This window comes from Puma concolor, chromosome E2 (assembly GCF_028749965.1).
Source record: "Puma concolor isolate L17-30 chromosome E2, mPumCon1.1.hap2, whole genome shotgun sequence".
Classification (NCBI taxonomy): domain Eukaryota; kingdom Metazoa; phylum Chordata; class Mammalia; order Carnivora; family Felidae; genus Puma; species Puma concolor.
In genome coordinates, this window is record NC_141681.1 from 21,087,033 (window position 1) to 21,111,877 (window position 24,845).

The following is a 24,845-nucleotide window of genomic DNA, read 5'->3' on the forward strand; positions in this document are numbered from 1 at the left end:
TCTTAATCTTCAAGTAGAAGGAATTGTCACTTCCTGTTTTTGGTGATATTGACTACGTTTTATGAAAATAAAGTGTTTGCTGTAAAAGATTTAGTAAATACAAAAGGAATCACAAGGAAGGAAGAAATAGGCCTGAAATCTCCATACTCAGAAGGATTCACTGTGGGAATGTTTATCCATTTCCTTCCTGTTACTTCTGGGAGTGGTGCACGCACGTGTACAGGGCTGGCTGAAAACAGGGTTTGAGGTGGGGCGGGGGGTGGAGACACCGAACCAAATGAAAGCAGGGCGAGAGCTTTGCAACTTCTAATGAGTTTGGACTTTTCCCTTTGGTGATGGGACAGATGGATGAATTAATGGCAAGGGAGTGGTGCACTTTAAATGCCTGGAATCTCTTTTCTCCTGCCTCCTATAGGAAAGAGGAGCTCTACCTGGCTGGAAGGGTGTGTCAAAGAAGATACAAACAATATTTGGTGTCCCTAGCCAGGCTCTGTGCTAAGTGCTTGACATGGATTTCACTTCCTCCCCTAACAACGCTTTGGGTGGGAGATCCCACCGTGCCCCTTTGGCAGAGGATTCAGCTACTGATGCTTCAGGAAAATCCATATGCAGGAGGTCAGCCAGCTAGCTCACAATTGATGCAATTAGGATTTGAACCCAAACCATCTGGCTACAAGAGTCCCACTGCAATTATCTATTGTTGTCTAACAAACCAAGCTGAAATTTAGCAGCCAAAAGCCACACCCATTTTATCGCAGTTGGAAATCCAGGCAGGGCTCAGCTTGGCTGGGTGTTTCTTCTCCTTATGGCACTGGCTAAGGTCACCTACTGATATTCACCTGGTGGCTGGGCTTTTTGGGGGGAGGGAGGTCCGAAATGACTTCACTCACTTACTTTGTGCCTTGTCCGGGATCGCTGGGAGGGCGGGTGTAGCTGGGACTATTGACTGAAGCAATGGCCTCTTCAGGATGGTGGTCATCTCAGGGTATCTTGACTACTTACATGGCAGTTCAGGGCTTCCCAAGGCACTCGCAAATAGAAGCTGCCTTCGGGGTGCCTGGGTGGCTCAGTCGGTTAAGCCTCCAACTGCAGCTCAGGTGATGATCTCGCAGTTTGTGGGTTTCAGCCCTGCATCAGGCTCTGCACTTTGAGTGCAGAGCCTGCTTGGGATTCTCTCTTTCTCCGTCTCTTTCTGCACCCCCCCCCCCAACTTGTGTTCTCAATCTCTCTCTCAAAATGCATACATAAACTTAAAAAAAAAAAATAAAAAGCTTCCGGTGTCTTAAAGCTTGGAAAGTGGTACAGGCCACTGCTGACATTCTTCTATTGACCAAACAGTCACAATCCACCTGGAATCAAGGGGATGGACACAGATCATTGCTCTTCAACACCATCTGTGGCCATCCTTAATCTCCACACATCTCAATACTTAATCACTGAGGAGACAGTGACAGCCTGTCTGAATTGCTGGATTGTCTAGCTGGCTGATTGATTAATCTGTTAATCAAACGCACATTGGACAACTATCATGTGTCCGACACCAGGATATAACAAAACAACAGACGAGGTGTCCACCCTCAGGCACTTAGACTCGAACAAAGTGGCTAATCGTCACTGAGTAACAAACAGGGAAGATCGTGGGGCATCAGGTGCCAGGATGGACATGAGCCAGCTGAGGACTTCTAGGGGGGTGACTCTGGACAGCTTCTTCAGGGAGGCCTTGCTGACAGGTGGGGTTTCACCTACCAGTTGACAGAGGAACAGAGGGCTCATCCTCTAGAAAGAAGAAATAGCAAGTCCCCAAACTCTCAAGTAGGAAAGGACTTCGTGAATCTATGGAACCAAGAAGAAACTAATATGCCAGAAGGATGGTGGAAAAGGTGGGGTGTGGTCCCAGCAAACAGAGCAGTGGGTAGGAGCCAGACCACCCAAAGCTTCATAGACCAGAGAAATTTCATTTTATCTCCCTGGCAAGCAGAAGCCACTGGGTTTTGGGCAGGGGGTGTAGCGTGATCTAACAATGTTCACCTTTACAGTGCATAGCTACAAAGTGCTGTGTGACTTTGAGCTGGACATTAACCTCTCTGGGCCTATTTTCACACTAGTAGTAAATGGGTTTGAGTGAATTGCAATGATCTTTTCAGCTTCGGTATCTTGACTCTGCATGTCCCTTGTTTACATTCGCACCTGGGATTGGCCCATCTTCACTTTGCAAGGAAATAAGCTACCTCTCGGACATCCTCCCCAGTCCTTCCTTCACGAATGTACCTGCCTGAGCCCATGTGTCAACACCAGCCCGACCAAGACATTTTATCCACAATTGTGCAGATTAGAGGAGGAGGCAGAGATTAGAAACGGCAGGGTTTGCACATTCCGACGGTTCTTAACTTGATTTAAACTTTTGACCTGTAATGCTTCCCAGCTGTTTTGGAGTCACACATCCCATCTTGATTAGACTCGCCCCCAAAAGTGATCCAAACAGAGGGGGTTGTTTCAGGGACCCATCACCCTGCCTGGCCCTGGGGTTTGCAATTCCTGGCTGAAGGTGGTCATGGCCCCCAAGCCTTTTGCTTAACGCAGCCCAGCAGCAAGGGCTCACTCTCTTCCCCTCTCACTCTGTGCACACGGGGGCCACCTTTTTAACAATCTGTTTTTACAATGTGGAGAAAGAGGTGGGAGCAGGGGACGAGCCAGAGTCCCTGCCCCCCCCACACTTAATGTACCCCAGGTGGCGGGAGTTAACTGGGAAAGCTTGGGGCTCGGGTTCCAAAGTACACATTGAAATAAATGAAAACCAACTGGAGTTGCAATGGGCAGAGGCACAAGAAGAAATTTCATCTTCGAGGTTATTTTTTCTTTCTTTCTTTCTTTTTTTTGTTCAGAATGGTAATCACGGGGTGAACTCAGAAGGAATGTGCTTTCTCAAGATGAATTTCCTAACATGGTAGAAAATGGACAGAATCCAGGAAGCAGCTCTGTCTATTGCCTGGGGATGGATGTCTGCGTGCTGGCCACGAAGGGTGACCTCTCCATCCATCACCAGAGATGGAGCCCTGGCGCCTGCGGCCCACAGGATTCGGGGAGAGAGCTAAAAGTCCTCAAGTTTCTCCTGATTCTCTAGGAGCCAGAAATTCAGAGCCCTGGGTCCCACATTTGGTTTCTCTGAAAATAAGCTTTCAGGTGATTCTTTTTGTACGTGATGAGAAAATGCCCCAGGAACTCATATTTTTGTTCTGCGTGTTTCCTAGCATCTACTCAACTAAAGCACAACAACGTATTTATGTAAATTTGTGCAAATCAGCTGACAAAGATTTCCTATTATTTATTTCATGGACTCCATTCACTGGGCCACCCTGGAAATTTACGGCCGTACAACTGTTTGGAGACAGTGTATGTGGCAGGTTATGGAAACCAAACCTCCAGTCAGAACAAACCACCTTCACCATTTGGAAGCGTTGACAGGTCCCCGCTCACCTGGGCTCTCCTACTGAGCCTGGTTCCTGAGGGCCTTCCTTCAGCTCCTGACTCAGCCAACTTTCTCATCTTGGTTACCACAGACTCTCTTCTTGCATGGTTGATTCCAGTCCCCTGATTCTGTGGCTCTTCCCCAAACGTACCAGACAAGTTCTTAATCCCTTTGCATGCTCTGTTCCCTCTGGCTGCGAGAGTTTCCTCATGTGCCCTCAAGTCCCTCACTCCATCCGCCCTTGAAAGCACATGCTCCCTGGAAAGCCTTCTCAGTGGTTTCACGTACAATTATTTCCTGTTATTTCTCACTGCGAATATGACATTAGGCCCATTGTAAGAGGATCCCATTTTGTGAGCCTTTTGAGGCTAGGCGCCCTGGTTCATCTCTGTTTCTCACAGTCCTTGCCCAATGCCTGCACAAAGTAAATGCAAAATAAATGTTTTCTGATTGAATTGGAGCACTTAATAAATATAAAACTTTATATAAAGATCCAGTTTACAAATAACAGTAATTTCTAATGAACTCTACAAGCATTTTTTGAGCGTCTGCACATCCAGGCATTGAGTGACAGCTTCTGCTATCAGGGCACAGCGTGGGTTGGTGTTTTATGTTGCCATAACACAGGTGCAGACATCACCATAGCTGGGATCCACCGGTTCCTCTCTTCTCCGTGACATTTTCCTCAGCTCCTTCCTGACTCCTGAGCATGCCCAGTGAGCCACACTGGGGAAAGATTTCACAGGGCTGGGACTGTCAGCCCCAGGGGCAAGGTGACCAGTGTTTTATTACATGATTACCAGGGACAAGGTCCCATGCTTCAGTCACTTCATTCTTAAACCTCATACCGTTCCAGAAAGAATCCAAAGAAGGAGACTGTTATAAGTTCTGTTTTACATATGAAGAAATGGAAGCTTAGAGAAGTTGTCATTGGCCTAAGATCATTCATCAGTAGATGAAATCTCGAAAGACCCAGAACTCGACTTTGAAGCCTAGACTTCTCTCACTGATCCCTGACGACCTTGTGTTTACTACCCCCACCCCTGCCTCAAACAAAGTTCCTTATAATAAACAAATATATTTAATTGACCCTACAGGTGCATAACTATGTATATCTTGTTGATGAAAGGGCATCATCAGGTTCAACTCTATTTTTTATGCCATACTTCTTTTTTATGACGCACTCTGGGACTTCCAGATGCATTCAAAACTTCCCTAGGTGTTCATTCATAAGGCAGATTCTACCTGCAGAGGAGGGTTCAGGGGTCACAGAAGTGTTGGCATCAGACTCTGGTCCTCCAATGAAAAGCTTCTGCAAGGAAAACTGGACGTGGCTTGATGCTGAGGCTATGAGACACTCACCATCAAGAGGGAAGCCAAGGATTCAGCCAATGTGTGCAGGACTCTTGGGACATCATATCCATCACCCCTCTGTTCTATCTACTGTGTGGGTGGAGGGAGGTTTTATTTTATAGTATTTTATTTTATTATTATTTTTTTTACTTTTCATTTGGATGTGACCCATCTTGTCAGCCCATTCTTTTATGCCCATGCATACAAATTAATTCTGTGGGTAATTCTGATAGAAAATTTGATGAGTTGGCCAGAGAAACTTCAGCAAGAGAAATTAAATTAAAAGTAGTAATTTTAAGAGAGGAGAAAAATAAAATGACAGTTTTGATCATTTCAGGCCCAGGGCATTGGATGGAGACGACATTTCAGCATTCTAATTCATTTCCTCATTTTCATTCTTTATTTAAATTGCCACTGCATCTGGAAGGAGGCTTTTCAGCCCATCCTGAACTTGCAGGAAGTGGAGGAGGTTTTGCTGCCCGGGTTTGTTCACTAGATGGCGTGGCTCAGACTACTTCTCTGCGTTGCCCGGATTCAGCTGGCTCAGGAAGCCATCACTGGACTCCTGTCAAATTTCTGTTAATTTCATTTGGGACAAACAGCATGCCCCTAAGAGTATAAGAAGTCGGGGGATTCTTTGATTCTCGAAGCAGGAGTTATTGCTGGAGAAGTGCCTGCTACTGGATTAGGAAAGATTCATAGAGCCCGACAGTACCTTGTAGATCATCGTGTCCATCTGTGGTTTCCAGACTTATTCATTAGAGTAAAACACTTTCCTCAGCAAAATGCTATGCAGAACCAAAAACGTAACACCGGAAATAGCATAGCTCCTGTGGTTGCTTTCTGGAACCCTTGGGATTCGAGAACTATTGATCTTATGCCTTCCCTCCCTCCCTCCCTTCTCTTCCTTCTTCTCTCCCTTTCATTTTCCAGAGTTGGAAACGGAGGATGAGGGAGGACAAGATGTTCATGGCAGATCTTGGCCCCAAACCAGTCACTGAATAATCTTTCTGTGAAGCCACTGCCTTGTTTATTTAAATACCGCCGAGTTCCCATTAAAGGAGTCTCCAAAGAAAATGGTTCTAAATTCCCTGGGAGATACTGTTGTGGATGGAGACACACAGTTGTTGAATCAGTGTGTTGACACTGATCATAAATTCAAACAGGACAAGTGTGACAATGACGAGTCTGTGGATTCCAGGCCAGACACTGGACAAACTCTTTCATGCCTTATTTTATTTTTCTTCACAGGAAAAATGTGAGGTTTGTTTTTCTATTCCTACTTTACAGATGAAGAAAATTAGATTCAGAGGTTAAACTTTTTGTATCAACTAATGTATTAAGGTAGGGGTGAAGCTCTTATGACAAAGAGACCCTAAAACACAGTGTCTTAAGTACAGTAGAATTTACTTCTTCCTCACATGACAGTTCACAGGAAAGTGACCCAGGGCAGCTGGGTGTGGCTGGGCTCGTTCCAAACTATGGCTTCTATCTCTGTATCTAATATGGCTTTACCAGATCCTTTCACCTCCGAAACATCAGAGAAGCCATATAGCCAGTAAATGATGGGGCCCAGATTTGAACCAAAGCTTATGTGATTTGAAAGGCTGGTGTTAACTGACCACTGGACAAACTTCCCACGTTACTGGGGCACCTGGGTGGCTCAGTCAGTTGAATGTCCCACTTCAGCTCAGGTCATGATCTCACAGTTTGTGGGTTTGAGCCCCGTGTCAGGCTCTTTACTGACAGCTTGGAACCTGGAGCCTGCTTTGGATTCTGTGTCTCCCTCTCTCTCTCTGCCCCTCCCCAGCTCATGCTCGCTCGCTCTCTCTCTCTCTCTCTCTCTCTCTCAAAACTAAACTAAAAACAAAACAAAACAAAACTCCCAACTTCCTCCATTACTTCCATCCCCAATCATTACAGACCAAATATAACAACCAAGTGCCACCATCTAAGGCATCATGGTTGGTTGTGGTAGCCAGCCTGCAAGATGGCTTCCAATCATTCCTACCTGTGGTATCCATGCCCTTGCGTAGGTCCCTCTCACAAGAATGGGGCCAGCCTGTGTGGTCAACAGAATATCATGGATATCATCGACAATACCTTTTGAGGAGACTAAGTCCCCAAAGATACTGAACTTTGTGCTTAGCTCTTTCTTGGATCCCTAGCTCTGGGGAAGCCAGCATCATGCTGGAGGACACTCTAGCAGCCTTATGGAGAGGTCCACATGATAAGGAACTGAGGCCTTCCAACAGCACCCAGCACCAGCTGGCCAGCCGTGTGAGTGCACCGCCTTGGAAGCAGATCCTGCAGTCTCAGACAAGCCCGTGGAGAGCTGCACCCTGGCCCGATCCCGAGTGTAACGTCCTCAAACTTCCCGCACCAGAATCAATCAGTAAAGCTGCACCCAGATCCCTTGCCTCATGGAAAATATGTGAGATAATAAATGTTTATTTTTATTTTATGCCACTAAATTTCATGGTAATTTGTTATGCAGCTATAAATAGCTAATATATTAGTATAGATGGGAGGTTAAGAGGATGCATTTTTTTTCAAGCCCAAACTCCAACCACCTTTTCAGGAGAGCCTTAATTGATCCCATCAGGGAAGTAGCTACTTTTCTTTCCTCTGAGTCATGGTTTCCTTTACCCCATCTCATGTCAGTCAAAGCTGAACTACGTATGTTTACAAGTCAGTTTCCTTCTCCAGACCGCTCTCGTTCCTCAGTGACAATGGCTTGTGTTCAGATTCTTCTTCCCTGTGGCCTAAGAGCGCCAGATTACATGTGTATTGAAGTGACTGCCTGAAACCTTCTACCTATCCTTCAGCTCATTTGTTTTATAATATTATGCACATATTTGCTTCAGATGTAGGCTCTAGAAACATTGTGTTGCCTTTTACATGAAGCCTCTCAGTTGCTTCTTTGTTACAGTAACAGGTTTTTAAAAATACTCTGTATAAATAAAAGATAAATCTCCTAAGGGCCAGAGATCATGCTGTTTTAGGAGCTTTTACAAATAGTTAGCACCTCCTTATTCTTGAAAATCAGGCCTGAAATCTCATCAAAACAAATGTCCCCTGGAGATCCCCAGGGCTGAGATTTTTTTTTTTTTTTTTTTTTTTAAATCACATTCCCTCTTTTCCCATTTAGAAGAGGAGAGAGGAGGTCTGTCATGAGCTTGCTTGGCTCAGGTCTCCCCTGTTCCCCTGACCTGGGGGTTTCTACCTTCTGATGGACCTACCTGCTGCATTTCTGAAGCCACCTCATTTCCAGTCATGCATACAGCCTTGTGGGTAACCTTTTTGCAAAAGCACCCAAGAAGTTTCATCTAAATTTTCTTCCACGGCGCTTAATTTAGAACTGTATCAGAGGGAAGTTGGAACACATTCTGCGTCCTTTTGAAACCTAGATATTGTTCTCGGTCTTCAGACTCTAGGAAGTTAGGGAAATTTGTGTAAGTTACACGGATTTGACTTTTGGTTTAACAAAGGAAGAAGTTGAAATGTTTTCAGTGTGATTGTGGCTTAACAAATGAAAAAGGAAAAACAGGGTATTTTGTCATGGTCTACGTTGTTCTCTTGTTGAAAATGGCATAGATGCAATTCCTCATGGGTATCCACATTCCCATCTTTACTAGGCCTTTGGTCAGAGACTTGAGTCTAGATTGATCTACAACCTTCCTTCTCCAAGAGTTACATGTTCATATTAAAGAACATTAAGGAGCAGATTTTCTTTTTTGCTTGTTTTTCATGATGACCTTAATTAACTCACATGGGACAGTGATTAAGATCATGTTTATGAAAACAGTCATGCATCAAATGCATCATCAGAGAGAGGGGTTGTAAATTTTATCCCCCAAAACTTCCCCCACCCCAAACACATCTCAGTTATAAACATTTTCCATGCTTACCCAGATTTAAGGCTCTATCGATCCACATCATTGATTGAATAACATTGTATTCTTTGTTTTTGCTGTTAATGAAAAAATCAGCTACGTGAATTCCTGTGTCACTTGTAAGATGCATTCGTATTTTTAAGACATAATGAAAAAAGAAAAGAAATATTTATCATATGCTTAAGGATGTTTGATAAGTTTCTTGAGAGGTAAAGTCTCTTGATTCCTGGAGGTGATCAGGCAGAAACATGAATGGAGGTTAACGCACTGGAAAAAGGGCTCTAAAGTCCTGTCAATATGCCTGTTTCCAACACGAGACGGAAAGATCTTTGAGGAAAGGGATGATGTCATGTGCACTGCTGGGTCCCTAGCACCTCGGTCGATGCCCAGCACCCAGAGTCACTTGATAATTATTTGCTGAACGAATCAAATATCGGAGATCACAGGGCCTCCCTGATCTCTTCCGAGTTCCACCCATGCCCTCATTATCTCCCCAGCTCAGAAGGCTGTTGCAAGCATCGAATGAGGTTACCATGCGCCCAGAAAGTCCTGGTATAAGTTAAATTCTCAGCAAACAGATGTCTGCTTCTTCCGCTCCTCTTCACGCTCCCCCTCCTTCCATATTCTTTGCCTACTCAGGATCCTTCAACAGAAATTAAACTTTGCAGACGTATTCCCCAGGGCCTTCCCGAAGACATACTCTTTCTGGGAGAAACTGAGTTTATTGACTCTTCAGCCTTGAGGGAGCAGTACGGGGGGTGGGGGTAGGGGGTTTGGATAGGGGCTGGTAGAGGCCCTGCTCCATCAGGCTGGGCAGGGGGCAGCAGCCCATGCCACAGGATGCCCCTTTCTCCCCACACAGACCAAGCTTCCAGGTTGGGGGAGAGCCGGCTTTCCCTCCCACAGCGGGGCTCATGTCACCTGCCCCCTGAATGAAGTCTAGGCTGCTGGGTATGGCACTCAAGGCCTAGTTCTTTGACCTAAGTTGTACTTCTGTCTTTGTCCTCGTACTGTATCTATCATAGGCCTGGAATGTGAGAGGGGCTGGGCACATTCACGTGGGAGATGTGAAGAAGGAATTTTTTTCCTCCCCATCCATTTTCTTATTGAAGGGTGCTAGAACCCGGGGGACTGTGGTTTGAAGTCCAGCCCCAACCTCGTGTGCTCTCCCTCTCTGCCCATGATCATCTTCTTCCAGAACGGCCTCCATTCATGTCGTCCATCATCACTTCAGGCCCATGTGGCTCACGGCCTGCCACCTCCTTCCTGCAGCCCAACATACCTGCCTTTGCAGAGTGAGAACTTCAGTAGCTTTGGTCTGCTTTTATTAAATGCATCCAGGTGGAGATGAACCTTGTATGCTGGGCTGGAAGTGAGGGTCATTTCCCCAAAATGCAGTAGAAGCCAAAGAAGAATTTAAAGTGGGGTTGACAATATCAGGCTTGCGTGTTCGATCACTCAGGCAGTGTTGTGGTGGGCAGATTCTGCAAGGGAGAGATGAGAGGCAGTGAAATAATTTAGGAGTTGAATCAGGCTTGGTTGGGTCTGTTGGTACTAAACCCATCCCTTACCTGTCTTTTTATTCCTGTTCCCTAGCTTCAGAGGGAAGCCGGGATATTCTGTGTCTTTGTTCCTTTCCTTCCTCCTCCTCCTTCGCTCTCTCCCTCTCCCTCAGTCTCCCTCTGTTCCTGTCTCTCTGTCTCTCTCCTTTCTATATAGGCCTTCCATGATTTCAGCTTCCCCCACATGATTCCAGACCCGGGACTCCAGTGATGTTATCTCCCCCCTTTGCCCCTGAAATCTAAGGAAGGTAGCAACTTCCTGCTGCTGTGAATCTCTGTCACCTCTGTGGATTCTCAGCTCTTCCAACACTGGTATAACCAAATTCCTGCTTTTAGTTCCTCTTGTTCAGATACATTCTGTGGTTTCTGTTTTTCTGTCTGGACCCCGAGATAGCAGGCTATTGAAGTCATACATGTAAAATATGTGAAGGCCTAAATAAGAGTGGCTGGAGGAGAGGAGAAGGTTTAGAGATGGCCTTAATTAAAATCCTACATAGAGTTGTAATTCCTTGTCTTCTTGACCTAAAGAGTATCCTTTGTGGGGCGCGCCTGGGTGGCTCAGTTGGTTGAGCATCTGACTTCAGCTCAGGTCATGATCCAGCAGTTCATGGGTTTGAGCCCCGCATAGGGCTCTGTGCTGACAGCTCAGAGCCTGGAGCCTGCTTTGGACTCTGTGTCTCCCTTGCTCTCTGCCCCTCCTATGCTCATTCTCTCTCTCTTTCTCTCTCTCCCCCTCTCAGAAATAAATACACATTAACAACAATTAAAAGAAACCTTTAAAAAAAGAGTATCCTTTGCTATTATGACATTCCACCATTTGGGATACTGTCCCCTAGATCTCAAATAGCATTGGTCTTTTAAGACCCCCTTGTTATGTAACTCTGCCAGTAAAGAATGATGCTTGGTCAGGCATGGATGCTCTAATTTATCACCAGTTTTCACATTTCCATGAAATGAAACAGACAAGGAGAACAAAAGACTAAAACAGAAATGAGAAGAGAGACAAAGCAATAACCTACAAGTTAATAGACCAGGTATTTCTGGTTATTTGTTTGCTTTGGCTAAGTGTCTAACTACCTGGGTGATCTCAGGTGAGTCACTTTCCTTCTTTGGGGCTTACTTTCTCCATCTTAAAGAATATGATCCTAATGTGCCTTCCAGTCTTGGCCAAAATTCACCATACTCTCTACTGTCCTGAGAGCTTATCATGGGATCCATCCCATTGACTTGATGACTTCTCACGCTCTCAGTGACTGATCCGTGATATTAAAGCCCGCATAAATGCTAATAACCTTGTTTCCCTTTGAAAAGCTATGAGAGTACAGATGGATTTTCCAGGCCCCATCTGAGCTTTGCACCCAGCAAATCAAATATCACACATTTAAATGTCCTTGGCACTCAGTGTAGACAGAAGCCTTAGCCAGACATTGCAAGGAAGGTTGGTTCATTCACCACAAAGTAGTTCAAAGTCAGACCCTCTGTTTTTGAAATGAACCAACTTGCCTCTCACCGTCTGTTTTGTAGGACCTGGAATGATACACACTCTTATTTCCATTTGCAGCCTAATCTGTTCCCAGAAATATGTACTAGAAACCAGGAGAGAAATGTCATCCTTTGGCTGGTTACCCTAAGATACCACAAGCTACCTTCTTTTTATTTTCTTATCTTTTCTGTATTTTAAATTATGATGCTTTTCTAGAAATATCTTTATTTAAACATATTTCTCTGTCTGGGAGAATGGAAAAATGCACTTCTTCCTTGACTGGCACTAAGATCCATGCTGGAGATGGTGTCTCCTTTTTGATTAAGCAGAATCTCTCATGGGGACCTTGGCGTCCTTGCTATGTAAATTGTATGGAGGTGTTTGTTTAGATGTTGATGGCAGCTTTCCAACCCGTAACATACATGTGTAGTCTGTGGCAAACACTTTGCTTGTGTTGGGGATTTCTGAGATTAAAGATACGTGGCCCCTTCCATTCAGGATTTCAAATCTGATGGGGAGAAACAGAATTGTGAATAATATATGCTATAATATTGGTGGATTTATAGTATTGGATACCTATGTGATCTTGCAAGTTTTACCCTCATCCTCCAAAGCCAAAGAGTGGCCATTAGTGGCCAATTACTGAATGGCCGGTGTAGAACCACTGAGTGAGTTATAAGGCGTCAGGACTAGAATTAGATCTTAATTTGCTAAATCTTTTTTTCTTTTTTTCTTATTTAAGTGAGAGCTGCATGCACATGAGTAGGGGAGAGGGGCAGAGGGAGAGAGAGAGAGAGAGAGAGAGAGAGAGAGAGAGAGAGAGAGAGAGAATCTTAAGCAGGCTGTATGTTTAGCACAGAGCCCGAAACAGGACTCAATCCCACGACCCCGGAATCATGACCTGAGCCGAAATGAAGAGTCAGATACTCAACCGACTGAGCCATCTGGGTGCCCCCTAACTTCCCAAATCTTGGCAAAAAGAGTCATTCTAATCATTTTTCCAATATGGGAGTTTATATACCTGCATGTTTGAAACAAAAGTTTCCAATATATTCAAAAGTATGACCTGTCAATTTGAAGGTGTGCCTCAAAAGTCATAAAAGTGGTACATGGATCTCGTGCCAACACTTTCTCTTAAAGGAACACGCCCTAGGAAGCTATAGATGCTCTCAAATGTGTATTGTATGTTCATTACAGAATTATTTGCAGTAGCCACAGGAGAAAAATACCACCTGATTATAAAGTGTGAGTTCAGTCAATTATGGTAGGGTGATATGATAGAATGCCATGCAGTGGTGATGTAGAAAAGGACTTAATGGCAGGGCAAGAAATTTATGATACATAATTTGATAACATAGCAGGTGATGAAATTCTGCAGGCAGTGAGATTAAATTTAAATATTTGCGTGTGTTTGTGTATAGTGATAGATATAGATGTAGGCACACACACATATTGGAAGAAATGTAGAAGGGTATGCACACTACTTAACACTGGTTATTTCTTGATGAGGCTATGTGAAGTGACATTTTGTTTTGTGCATGTATGCTGTAATGTATGTGGATTGCTTTTAAAATCAGAAAATGTGTTGATTAAAAAAAAATGGGACTGGTTTCCAGATATGCTGAAGCCAGGACAATTAGTGGGGGCTAGCTGTCAGAGCCACTGGAGAGATTTTGAGTCTACAGGCTTCAAAAAGCCCCTTCCAGAATGAACTCCAACTTTGACATTTGGAAATGGGCCACTTGAAAATGGACATTCCAAGCACATCTGTGTATGTAAGACTAGGGTAGTTGTAATAAACAGATCTCTGGATGACATGGGATAGTTGGTTGGGTTGGACAGACTGACAGTGGAGAGTCTTAACCAGATGGAGTTCACGGGATGGGGGCTCATGTCAATGCTCCCATCTGCTTCAACTCCTTCTCAAGGCACTGCTGTCACAATAGGGGAGTAATTAGAATAACTCTGAAGCAAGACAACCAAGCAGTTGCTCTGACATAGTCTGACTCAGACTTCAATATTGAATCAGGATCATGGGTATGGGATGGCTCTCCTCTTACCTGATTCACGATGGGATTTCACATTGGAGGCACAGAATGATAGTGGAACTTACTCCCTGAGACTAGTGATATACCTGAATGCATCTCAATAGTGCCCTACAAATCACTTTCTAGAGGGAAAAGTTGGAGGCTTCCTCTGCAAATAACTAAGACAACAAATTACCTATTGTTTGGGTATTTTGTGGCCCACAGTGTGCATCGATTAGATGTAGTTTCCTTGGCTCCCTTCCACCACACTCATGCCTTCTTTCCATTCCTTTTTAATTCCCAATAAGGAGGAAGGATTGGCTAATCTGAGTGAGTCCAGGAGAGCCACTGACGTTTTGCTGCTGGGTGTGGTCATATGTTAAGGCTCATCATTCCCATAACTATTCTTTTTCTTCTTCCTTCTCTACAAGTCTGGGCAGGGCCTATCCTCAGGGCCAGTTTTCTTCTTCACTCTCCAGGTTCCCTGAGTTTGCAGCTGGGCAGACAAGGGGATCAGAGCCCCTGTTTTAGTTCCACTACTAGCTTGCCATCCGGAGCAAGTATGCATTCCTCTGTGGCCTGCAGTTGTCCCATCTGTGAACCAGAGGGATATGCTTGGTAGTCCCCAAGTTGTCTTACAGCAGGATTTCTCAACCCTATTGATATTTTGTGCTGGATAATGTCTTTGTTGTGGCGGGCTTTCTGTGCATCACAGAATGTTTACCAGCACCCCCGGACAGTAACACTGCCCTCTCCCCTTATGACAACCCCCAATGTCTCCAGACATTGCCAGATGCCCCCAGAGGAGCAAGATTGCCCCTAGTTGAAAGCCACTGCATTTCTCCTAAGACTTTCTAGGTGCACTTTCACCCCCCCCATTTGCAGTGTTGGAAAGTAGCATGTGGTTTTCCTGATACATGTGGGCAGGTATCTCTAGAAAAGCCACATCACTGAGAGTTCAATTTAAAACTCTTGCCCTGACACACAGCCACGTTGAGAGGTCTGGCTCACCTCCAGCAGACCTCAGACACCCTGAAGGGTGGGTGTTCCCCTTAGGGACCTTTAGCACAGCCCCTCCTCCGCTTCCAGAGGAGTCAGGGAGTGAGGCCTTGTTCTGCTTCCTGGCCCCTGAGAGCCCATGGGGATTTGGGGCTTGGCTCAGAGCCCGCACAGGGGAGAGGCTGGTGTGGAGGCGAGACCAGGGCAATGATGAGAGAATGCAGGAGTGGGGTTAGGCATTTCCTTAGCTTCATTGGAAACAGATGCCTAGCGGAGGTGGCGGGCTGGGGCCTGCTTCAGACCAGCGTGCTTGGCAGCTCTCCTCCCCATATCCCTCAACCCCCGCTGTCTCCCCCCCCCCACCCCCACAGGCACCACCAGGTGATTATTTAAGAGGAGGGCTCTGGTTTTAAGGGAAGCTATGTTTGTGTGACACAGGAATGAAATCTGTTTTCGTGAGAGCATGAGCATATGTGATAGGACTCTATACATGTGATCATAGATCACTGGGATTAAAGAACATCAGGGCAATAAGGTCCTTCACTGATCTGAGTTCAGCATCTCCATCTGAGGTCTGAAATCAAAAATAGAATCCAGGTCAGTTAGTTCCCATGGTCTTTACCCATAAACACCCAAACCTCAAGTCCTCTTTTAAGATGTAACTCATTAAAATATAACTGACTACACCTGCCATTTGTGGCCTGTGCCTATGGCAGACATTACTAACTGATCACAGAACTCTTTCTTCCTGGGTCTTAATCCTACCTCATGATCTTTTATCTACACCACAGTCTAGGTAGCTAGTACCAATCAGAGATGACATATTTGTCAGTGATTTGGTCTCTCAGGGTCTTTTTAGAGATACAGTTGACCCTTGAACTACTCCGGTCCACTTATATGAGCATTTTTTCCCATAAATACAGCAGAGAGTACTGCAAATGTGTTTTCTTCTCATGATTTCCTTAATTATGTTTTTTTTTTTTTTTTCCTCTGGGGCACCTGGGTGGCTCAGTCAGTTAAACGTTTGACTTCAGCTCAGGTCATGATCTCACAGTTCATGGGTTTGAGCTCCGTGTCGGGCTCTATGCTGACAGCTCAGAGCCTGGAGTCTGCTTCTGATTCTGTGTCTCCCTCTCTCTCTGCCCTTCCCCGACTCTCTCTCTCTCTCTCTCTCTCTCAAAAATAAATAAACATTAAAAAAAATAATGTATTCTTATCTCTAGCTTACTTTATTGTAAGAATATAGTATAAAATATCAGTTAATGAACTGTTATGTTATCAATATGGCTTCTGGTCATAGCCAGCTATTAGTAGTTAAGTTTTGAAGGGGGGGGGCCTGAGTGGGTCAGTGGGTTAAGCCTCTGACTCTTGATTTCAGCTCAGGTCATGATCTTGTGGTTCATGGGTATGAGCCCTGTGCCGGGCTCTGGTCAGACTGTGTGGAAACTGCTTGGGATTCTCTCTCTCTCTCTCTCTCTCTCTCTCTCTCTCGCTCTCTCTCTCTCTCTCCCCCCCCTCCGCTTGTGCATGCACACTCTATTTCTTCCTCTCAAAATAAATAAATGAATAAACCTTAAAAAATATATATAGTAGTTAAGTTTTGGAGAATCAAAAGTTATACACTGATTTTTGACTGCAGGAGGGTGTCAGAACCCCTAGCTCAGTGTTGTTCAAGGGTTGACTGTATGTGGAAGCAAGGACCTGTGGATATGTGTTCATTTGGGATTGTCTTTTTGAGAAATGATCAAAGGAAGTACGTCAGAAGTATTTGCTATTCCAGGGCTTCTCGAACTTCACTGTGTACATGAATTACCTAGGATATCTTTCTAAAATGCAGTTAAACCTGGGGAGAATCCTGGGATTTCTGCAGCTCTAACAAGCCCCCAGGTGACGCCGATGCAGCTGGTCCACAGACCACACATTGAATAGCAAGCTGTTCGCCCAATGGGTTATTTTACCACTTAGGAAACCGATTCAAGAGGCTGAAGAGAGGAGTCAAGGCTGCTTCACCATCAACATGACAAGTTGCTTGGTGCAGGAATTCCGATAACCTTTTGCTCATCATTCTGTATTTCTACTGACTTTTTTCTATCTCTCTACCCCTGCACCCATCTTGCGGTTACCAACCTGGTCAACTGGGGGCATCTCAGAAGTGATGTCCACCTCCACTGTGGTGTGTTCAGACCCTGACCACAAGAAAGCACTGTTTGTCTTCACATTTCTGATCCTTCTGGAACACTCTTAAAGATCCTGCAGGAAGCCACACCCTGCTGACAATTGAACCTTAACCTAGAGCAATGGAGTGGTTGGGTAGTCACTGAAAGGTCTACTTCCTTTGAGCAAACCTCATTTATTTATAGAAGTCCTGCTGTGTGTGTGGGGCGGCTCATCAGACCTTACATGTCCTGTGATGGCTTAAGAGAAAGGGGTGGGGCCTCATTTTTTGGTAAATCACCTCTGAGTTGAGAGAGAGTTTTTAAAATCCACCCTGAATAACAGAAAAGGGAAGAGTAGTGGGGAGGGGGCATTCCTTTCTTTTTATTCAGTAATTGAGACATCTCACCTTACACTGGCATAATTATATTGTCAAATGGAAGATGCTTCAAGTAATTAGCAACATAATTAGTCAAGCTTTTCTGCTCCTCATGTCCTCAACTAGAACAATCCTTGTATCCAGTGCCCTTTGCAGCACAGGACAGTCCTCGACAAGAAACACGTTCTTCTTCCTTTTCTTTTAATGAACAAAGAGAGAAAAGGACAACGTATGCAGGGTCTTCTAGGGATGCCTCAGAAAGGCTGCCTATTTGGTATTGGTTACCGAATAAAAACTGAATTTGGGGGAAGATACCATTAAAAAGCACATAACATGGCTTTGGTCAGGTTGTTGTTGCTGCCCTTGTTATTAATAATAGTAACACTTTCTTAGAACTTGGTTGTTCTTTCCTCGGGGTTTATGAACTTCTCTCTGACAATCTTTTCATCAAACACAAACACTTGGAAATTTTAGCTGATTTTGCAGAGCTTGTAAAGAAGTCTCTTGATGTACCAAACCCTCCCTGCCCAGAAAAGCAGAGATGTGAAGGAGGTCAAACGGGCTCTGGTCTCCTCCAAGGGATGAATCTGGGTTTTGTCCTTGCTCTTGTCCTTTGCACTTGACATATGGTAGGCATCCAGTAAATGGTGACTCCATGAGTGGTACCCAGGCCATATCAACTGGGGATAAAATGAGGCCAGGTGCTACTCACCATGTACTTGGCCAAGAGCTTCAGTGCCTTTATACACATTAGCTCGTTGGCTTCTTGTAGCCTTCCCACAAGACAGGTAGCGTCATACTCTATTGAGAAGAAAGCCAAGGCTCAGTGAGGGTATATTGCTAGTAAACTTGGATCATGGATTCTAACTGAAATGTCATTGGCCCCCAAGTCCACAATCTGATTATTACCCCAGTACACCAGAATGATGAAGACCATTTCTCACCCATTCCAACTCCCTTCCCCTCACCAGATTCCTCTCTACTACTCCACGACTCATTGGTGCTCTTGGATGTCAGTCTTGATGGGGCTTCCTGACTATCTGGGCTGTGGGGCCTCTGGGAGTAGTGGGGAGCTGGGGGGCTGCCGTACTTCCTAGTCGACCTCAGAAACACATATATTTAGATTTGAATCTAAACGCTACATATCTGAGACAAATTATGTCATCTTTCTGAGTTTCTGATTTTCAGTCTGTTAAATGGGAATGAATATACAGACAGACATGGATTGATGGGTGGTTGAAAGAATGGAGGAATCAATGGATTGGTTAATCCAGAACAAATAATTAATAAGAAGGTGATGGGTAAGAGGGTAGGCTGTGTTGGCATTAACGTGTATAAATGGGTAAGAGAGAGATTTCCTTTCCAGAGTTGAGATGCTGCTACATCTTAGGGTCGGGATGAAAGGACTCAGGAGTAAAAAGCAGCCAAGATACAAGGTTAGAACCCAGCTGGGGCCTTTGTAGTTCATTTTGTCTCAGGTCAACCTCTGCCAGGTTTGTGTCAGGGAGCATAAGCTAGATGCTGCATAAAATCAGAATTCCATGGTCAAAGGTCTTTAGGAAATTTAACCTGCTCTTGGAGATTCACACAGACAAGAGCATATTAAAGCCTTTGAGAAGTCTTACAGAAACCTGTTCTACTATAAGTGTCATTACTGTTTAAAATCCAGTGATTCTGCAAACTTTGCTCACAGAGCCTGTGTTTCACGTATTGCTTGTTAACTTCAAGAGGAACTATGTCCTGTAGGGTGTGAACTTGACACACGATGGCCCAGATTACAGAGCACTCTCGGTGTTACATCCACTTGCATGCGTTGGTGGTCATGGAGAATCACACACATGCTTGGGAGGCAGCCTCCCGATGATCACGTGATAGAATTAGGACTGGTATTACTGTCTCCATTTCACAGGTGAGTGACTGGGACTCAGGCAGGTGGAGCGAGTTGTCTCAGTTCGCGTGGCTTACCATGGACAAGTTGGACTCCAGTCTAGGTCTGCCGGTGCCAAGTTGGTCCTCTTAGAACCACACGTACTCCCACCGGGCAGCCACGGAGGCCTTTGGGGTCTGCTTGGTTATCTCTGGATGCCAGATCTGTCGAAATAGGTCCAGGCAGCCGCATGCACTTCACTTTGTGTAATGCGGAAATGCTGAGTGCACTTCACAGCCCGACAAGCAGCTCTCCAGCAAAGGATAATGGAGCAGGAGAGAATGATTGCAGTAACGAAGGCAATAATTACCCTATCCAGGACTTGTACAGCACTTGGCCATTTTATGAGCCCCTTCACGCTTGGCGTCCTTTCTGATCATCGCAGCTACCCGATGCATAAGCGAGCCTGGCCATTTTTCCTCATCTGACACGGAAGAAAGCGGCAGTGCAGAGAGAGGTTAAGGATAAAGTAAAAACTCACACAGCATGTCAGCAGCAAGACGGTGATCCAATGCTACCTCCTGTCTCCCGACTATTTCTAACATTCGGATTCACATCCAATAGAGAACATGGCAGAAACAAAGCTTTCTCTTGCTCTTCCTTTCCTCCTTCCCACTCTGTTCTTTCCTCCTTGCTTCAAAATGAAAATTTCAAAATACAGAAATACTTAAAGAGAACCATCATCCTTTATCCTACCATCCAGAGATAACCACCGTGTATTTGCTTCTGGTAATTGTTTTCTGCACATTTTCTCTTATTTAATTTTCTCCAAAGCATAATTTTAAATGTTTGCAAAGAATTACACTTTATCTTAGTTTTACATAGCCCATCTTTTGTTGTTGGAAATGTAGAATGTTTTCACATTTTCTATAATTTAAATAATGTGCTAAATATCACTACACATAAATCTCTGTGCACTTGAAAAACTGTTATCCTTGAGGGGCACCTGGGTGGCTCAGTCGGTGGGGCATCTGACTCTTGGTTTCGGCTCAGGTCAGGATCTCATGGTTTGTGAGCTTGAGCCCTGCCTGGGGCTGTGCTGGCAGTGAGGAGCCTGCTTGGGATTCTGTCTCTCCCTCTCTCTCTGCCCCTTCCCTGCTTGTGCTCTCTCACTCTCAAAATAAATAAACTTAAAAAAAAAAAAAACCCAAAAACTTTTGTCCTTGAGATGAATTTCCTGAAATTTTAGAGTCAAAAGGGTTCCAGATATTTTATACCTTTGCTAGATATTTCTAACTTCCACCTAGAGAAGTTTCACTAGTTCCACAGCTCCCTGAGCAACTGTTTTTCAACACTTAGTATTATAATTCTTTTTGACCTTTTAAAAATTCACAGGTATTGTTTTGATTTCTATTTCCTTAATTACCAGTTTGGATGATTTTTATTTGATTTTTTTTTTTGGCAAATTTCCTGCGCATGTCCTTTTCCTGTTATTTCTACTTTTGTTTTACCTGGGTTATGCTTTTATTATTAATTTCTTAGAAATGTTTATATATTAAGGGAACTAACATTTATGTTGCAAATGTTTTCCCTAGGTTGAAGTCACAGAGAGTTGAACACAAGGAGCCATGTTTTTAAAGTTTATTTATTTTGAGAGAGAGAGAGTGAGAGTGCATGCGTGTGTGAGTGGGGGAGAGGCAGAGAGAGAGACAGAGACAGAGAGAGAGAGGGAGAGAATCTCCAGCAGGTTCTGTGCTGACTGCATGATGTGGGTCTTGATCTCATGTGAGATCATGACCTGAGCCGAAATCAAGAGTCCAATGTTTAGCCGACTGAGTCACCCAGGCGTCCCTGTGAGTCGTGTTTTTAATTGATGAGGGAACCTTTTTTGGGGGCAGGGGACAGACTTCAGTCCAGGGTTAAGAAACAGTTTCTAGTGATGATGAAAGTTATGCAAAGAAGGGATTGGTGGCTTTGTGACAACCCCATTTCATGAAGGGGTAAATCAAGACTCAGAGAGGTCCAGTAACTTGCCACAGGTCATGCAGCAGAAAGTCTCAGAAATGAGATTTGAACCCAACTTCTGTGTTCTGTCTACTGTGTGGCATCGTGGCATCCAAAGCAATGTTGCAGATATAAATGGGTCACAGTCCAGAGAAAACATCAGACAAGGAAAGAGAAAGGAGAATGGAGAAAACTAGTAAGAAATTGCGATTGGAGTCCTCAAATAAATGCATTCAAAGAAGCAAGGGCAAAGGTGCCCATTCAAAAAGAGATGGGGTTACATGGCCAAACCACTGTCCTCGTCCCCACCTTCCCTCACCCCCTGGGGACCCGACCTTGGGTACTTTTAAAGCCACTCTTGGCTTGCTCAGGCTCAGACTCATTCTCTTAAGAAGATAGACATGGTGTCACCTTTTGAGTGGTACCATTTCCAGTATTTCAGATTCTCTCTCTCTCTCTCATTTCTATTTCTTTTTATTTATTTTTCTTAAACCGCCGAGCCTGATAAATTAGGGCTATTAAGAGACTTTCTGTTATTCTGTCCTGGGTTACTATTTTAAGGGCTAAAAAACACTCATAAATATATGGATGCTCCGACTGTAAATGGATACATTTTCGCCAGTGAAAAATTCATTTTCTCTAATATACGTTTTTAAAGTGTCCTGCTGAAATTCTGCACAATATCTCACCATGATCTTTCACTGTTCCTCCCATTTTTATCTGATAAAAGCAGATCCATCATCAATGCGGTGCCTTTTCTCTGCACCATAAATAACAGTTGGGGAAGGGGAGCCTCTCCCACAACGCAGCAGCATCGGATTTTAACCAGTTTTGGAATTTATTGTTAAGCCTTCTTGGGATGGGAGCCAAAAGTACTTGCATGCCCATCAATTACCTCACGGCCTTCCTGGTTTTGGACAAAGGCATCCAAAGCCCAAGCACGGAGAAATTTGCATCTGATTTTCGCCTGCCTTTCTGGATGGAAGATGGGATATAGTGGGTTGTTATACATCCCAGCACTTCTGGGTCAGCCCCAGTTTATGCTTATGGTCTCAGTGAAATTATCACGAATGACCTCTTCCACTCTCAGAAGTGTCTTTGTTTAGATGATAAATTATATGGTCGTTACAGATGTAGGCTTAGAAACACCGTGCCCCATATTGCCTCTCATATTTTCCCCACCCCCCATCAGATGCTCATTCTGTGTATTAAAACTAGTTCCCCATCCATCAACCCCTCATCGTAGCCCGGAGACCTATAGTCACAGGAAACATCTCTGGGCTGGAAAGAGTGAAGAAAGGAACATGGTGTTCAGTCCCACCATATGCAAGGCTCTATGCTAGAGGCTTTCCAGAAAGGTCATGCTTTCATTGTGAGATCAATCCCACGAAGTACTATAATTCATCAGTTTCAAGATGTATGTGTTTTTCATTCATTAATAACTCAAAATTGGGCTGTGCCTTATAACCGATGTCACCTTATCACTGCTGTTGGCCATGTAGCATCGTGACATACACAGTGTTGCCTTTGCACGTACCAGCATCACAACTCCCAGGATGGGTGTCAGTGGCTGGGAAGAAAATCCTAGAAGCGGAGATCATTTTTTTGAGTCCCCAGGAATCAAATGGTTGTGCAGAAAGGGTGACAGAATTGCCAAATCAGAGGTATTTAGCAATACTCTGAAAGCAGGCATCAACAGGAGGCCAGCTCTGCATCACCGCAAAGGCAGAAGGAACATTCAGCAAACATGTCTCGGTTCTTTTTAAGGATTCTTTTAAGAACTGCTGCATCACCTATAATCTTGATGACATGGAGGGCAGTGCTCTTTGAAACATTACCTACCTGATGATTTTGAATCACAAAGTGACTCTGAATCTGAAGAAGGTTTAGGGATACTTTCACCCATTTAATCCACTCATAATTTTCCCTTTATACATAAGCCCAAGAGTGATAAAATACCTGCCAATTAAATAGAAAAGAGCATTTAAACTAGCAACAAAAAATAACTTTTAAGAGACTTAAAACATCAGGTCCAAGTGATTTGGAAGTATCCTTTCTTTCTCAGTGACGTAGAAGACAACACGCATCCTACAATTGATGGTGCCTGATGGTGATTCAATACGTGGGCACTGGGGACAGGTGGGGCCATTTCACAGGTGAGCCTAGAAAGGTAATGTGGTTTTCTTGGCATAAAATCACACAGTTAGCCAGTGGCGGTCCTGGAGGTGGGTTGGATTGACTCAAAAATTGATTTAAGTAACAGTCATGGAGTTGTGACAAAGTGCCAGACGGTGTCCGTTGAAACATATTTGGACCTTGTCTTCACAGAGCTTCCTGTCCTGGGAGGAGAGGGCCAGTGGAGGGACAAAGAGGTAGGTGCTTGTGATGCACCCTAAAGGCTCTGATGGTAGCAGGACAATCAACCTTGAACTTGGGGCTCTGGGGCAGCATCCAAGAGGAAGGCTCCACCACAGCGGGGCCGGAAGAGGAAGAAGGGGTTGCTCCTAAGACAAGCTTAATGCTCGGAGGAAGAGAGTTCCGCACAGGACCACAAGTACCCACACCTGGCGGTCCCACGCCCACCCTTTCTGCAAGGCACCACTCTGCCTCTGAGCAAGCGTCGTTGGTAGTGGTTGGTTTGGGCAGTACCCCGTGGTAGACATCAGCCGTCCCGTGCAGTAACAAGGTGTCCCTGGGCACTGATGCTGTGGACCTTGTTCCCATAATTCTCCCAGAAGTCGGAGGCAGGCAGTAAAAACCCCAATTTTAGGGTGAAAAGACACACCATTCCAAGTCCTAACCTGCTGTGCCTAACATCACGCGGGTGGTACATGATGGAGATTCCACGGGAACCCCAAAGGGCTCTCAAAGCGAGAGTTTGTGCCCCTATATCAAACCGCACCTCCTACTTCCAGAATGAGAGAGGACTCGGGATCCCTTTATACATTCCCTCCGTGCCCTGGCGGTGCGGGGCGGGGAGGCAGACAGAGGCCCCGCGCGGGCTGGCAGCGTCCAGGTCCCGCACAGCGAGGGCCACGCCAGGACCCGGCCGTCAAGGGACAGGCAGCCTGCTCTCCACTCACTCTACCTTCCTTACTTTTATCCACATGTATTTAAGGATTGCCCAAGCAGAGCAAACCACAGCTTTAAAGCAATTACTTGGTGATGATCAGGAAGGGCTGAGGGGATTCTGTTTGCTTATTTGTGTGAACCTAAAACGCCTGCTTTCTTAATTAAGCCTTAACTCTGGGTTTTGCCTCAAGCTTTTCATTTTTTCCTCGTTAACAGGTCCCAGCTTTCCGCCCTCACTGCAGGCCTTGGGTTTTGCCCAGGGGCTTTCTCTCCCTCCTAAGAAGCATCTGCTCCTGCCCCACCACTGAGGATACCTCCCTTTTTATCCCCACTCCCCAGCTGCTTTTAATTTCATAATTACAGCCACGAGCAATATATAATCCTTGGCGACTCCAGAGCAAGGGCAGAAGGGGTTTTTCTCCCTGGCGCGCTTTCCTCCCGCCAGGTGCTTGCAAGGGGACAGACAGCCTTCCCCGATCAGCGCTGAGTCTGTGCGGGGCTCTCATGGTCCCACAACCTGTGCTTTTTGCTGTTTTACAGCTCCAGTGACTGGCAGAGCGTCCCATATACAGGAGACCCTTGA

At 45.0% G+C, this 24,845-nt stretch overlaps 2 long non-coding RNA genes across 4 annotated transcripts in view; one reads left to right on the forward strand and one right to left on the reverse strand.

The window, feature by feature from the left end:
• LOC147573425 (uncharacterized) overlaps positions 1-24,845 on the forward strand; it is a 783,429-nt gene that overhangs the window by 596,149 nt on the left and 162,435 nt on the right. The window lies entirely within an intron of this gene.
• Positions 3,303-22,902, reverse strand: LOC147573427 (uncharacterized). Of its 2 annotated transcripts, XR_015244764.1 has the most exons (5): positions 22,728-22,902; positions 9,998-10,199; positions 8,731-8,792; positions 8,062-8,252; positions 3,303-3,881 (listed from the first exon to the last, which is right to left on the reverse strand). It is a non-coding gene; the product is annotated as an uncharacterized LOC147573427 (long non-coding RNA). The 2 variants fall into 2 exon arrangements; XR_015244765.1 differs by lacking the exon at positions 8,062-8,252.